This window comes from Ornithodoros turicata, chromosome 1 (assembly GCF_037126465.1).
Source record: "Ornithodoros turicata isolate Travis chromosome 1, ASM3712646v1, whole genome shotgun sequence".
NCBI lineage: Eukaryota > Metazoa > Arthropoda > Arachnida > Ixodida > Argasidae > Ornithodoros > Ornithodoros turicata.
In genome coordinates, this window is record NC_088201.1 from 207,826,934 (window position 1) to 207,829,197 (window position 2,264).

General features: G+C 45.4%; 1 long non-coding RNA gene across 1 annotated transcript; it reads right to left on the bottom strand.

The window, feature by feature from the left end:
* Nucleotides 1-288: 288 nt before the first annotated feature.
* LOC135375823 (uncharacterized) lies at nt 289-1,172 on the bottom strand. The gene is made up of 3 exons (XR_010417406.1): nt 929-1,172; nt 809-855; nt 289-755 (listed from the first exon to the last, which is right to left on the bottom strand). It is a non-coding gene; the product is annotated as an uncharacterized LOC135375823 (long non-coding RNA).
* Between the last annotated feature and the right edge of the window lie 1,092 nt (nt 1,173-2,264).

A 2,264-nucleotide genomic window follows, 5' to 3' on the forward strand; every position in this document is an offset into this window, starting at 1 on the left:
ACAATGTACATTCTAAACCCATTGACGGATAGGTGCCGCCTGATCAACTGGTACATTTCACAAAAAGTGCACCAGATGACTTCAAGAGGAAGCCTGCGAAAGCTGTAGGTGCCCTGTGCCCCCTGAGACAACTGGTACGACATCGCTGCTGACGTCGGGAGCCACAGTGTACCGGCCGTAATGAAGGAATACTTGTACCAACTAATACGCGAGACACATTATGCCCTTCAAGTTCTCTAACAGAAAATGATCTCCAGGCTTCGGGGAAAAAAGAAAAAAAGAAGAAGAAAATAGGGGAAAAAATCCACCAAGGACATTGAACTTGAAACACCAAATTTTATTGGCGTGCACATACCTTTAAATTTCATCCAGTACATCATCGTTGGCTGAATGGAAAGCATACACGCTTCACTAATCCCAACACACACATATGAAGCACACGTTGCATGGACACAACCCCTCCGATGCACCAGGCTGGCACTGCAAAGCTCAACCAAGGCCATCCTTAGTGACGAACACGACAGTTCCCCAAACGAAATGGCCGACGAATAATTGTCCGAGCATGTGGCACCAGACCCCTCTTGGATGTGAGAAGCAGTTGCAGTTTTGCACGCATATGCGTGACCGTTGACAGAGGACACTACCTGTAAAGAAACCGAAGTGAACATCACTCTGGTATTGTTCAAACGTTAATGCTAGAATATTACAGCTTTTTGTAACTCACGTCCTTGCAGTCGATACAGTCCCACGTTCACCTGTAACGAAAGAATACAATTAGCCTCTCTCGAAATATAAATCGTCGCTTCACCGATGTAGCCGATCCACTCCTGCCGCCATTCGCAATGTGTCCATCGTCTGCAACAGAACGATTGTTAAACACAAGTAAAACGCAGGCGTCGTACGTTGCATCACAGCCAGGTTGACTTACCTTAAGCAAACATTAAACTTGTAATTAGAAAGCAAGGTTGTCGTCCTTTCAAAGGCGAGGTTGCAGCGCACATAACAGGCACGAACGCAGCGACGAATGCACTGCGGTAGAATACGCGGTGCCACGTCACTCCTCACGGGCGGAGCGCGGAACAACGTAGTACGCTCCAGCGAAGGCACACATATTCAGCCGGCACACGGATTATTCGACAAGCACACGAGTATACGGCTCAGGAGGCACACATATTATTCAGCGGGGCACACATATTTGTCGATAGGGATCGTTGAACTTGCTATTTGATAGCTGCTACGGCTGCTTCCAGACGGTTACGGCTGTGTACCGGCTGTACTTTCTGAGGGAACTTTTTTAACCGGCACATGTTCGTCACAGGATTTAGAGTATAGACTCAACATTTCTGCTGAGGTGCCCTATTGTATGCATCTGTAGGTAACATGAAGCATATCATTGTGCTTTCAAAAGAAATACAGTTCATGTAAAAGCTCTATGCCCGGTACACCCATTTTACGCCTCTTTTACACCCGAGCTCAGTGGACGTTGTAAATAAGGTGTTACGTTATTACTACACCCATTTAACACCCCTCATCCCAGCATGTTTCTTCGAGCTGGTGTAATTTGGGAGTAAAAATTAGTTTACACCCCAGTTACACCCGGATTACACCCTAAAGGGTGTTATAAATTTAAGAGTGTGGTTCGCTCTGCTTCTTCTTACCCTGGCCACTCTTCGTTACGGTAGCTTTTTCAGTCGATCATTGGTTTGCGATGAATCCAACAAACAGGGTTCAACTCTCAGTGGGAACTTTCTAATATGGTTCCCTCTGCTTCTTCTTACCCTGGCCACTTTTCGTTACGGTAGCTTTTTTCTATCGATCATTGGTCTGCGATGAATCCAACAAACAGGGTTCAACTCTCAGTGGGAACTTTCTAATATGGTTCCCTCTAATTCTTCTTACCCTGGCCACTCTTCGTTAGGTAGCTTTTTTCTATCGATCATTGCTTTGCGATGAATCCAACAAACAGGGTTCAACTCTAAGTGGGAACTTTCTATTGTGGTTCCCTCTGCTTCTTTTTACCCTGGCAGCTTTTCGTTACTGTAGCTTTTTTCTATCGATCATTGCTTTGCGATGAATTCAACAAACAGGGTTCAACTCTAAGTGGGAACTTTCTGTTATGGTTCCCTCTGCTTCTTCTTACCCTGGCAACTTTTCGTTACTGTAGCTTTTTTCTATCGATCATTGCTTTGCGATGAATCCAACAAACAGGGTTCAACTCTAAGTGGGAACTTTCTATTGTGGTTCCCTCTGCTTCTTCTTACCCT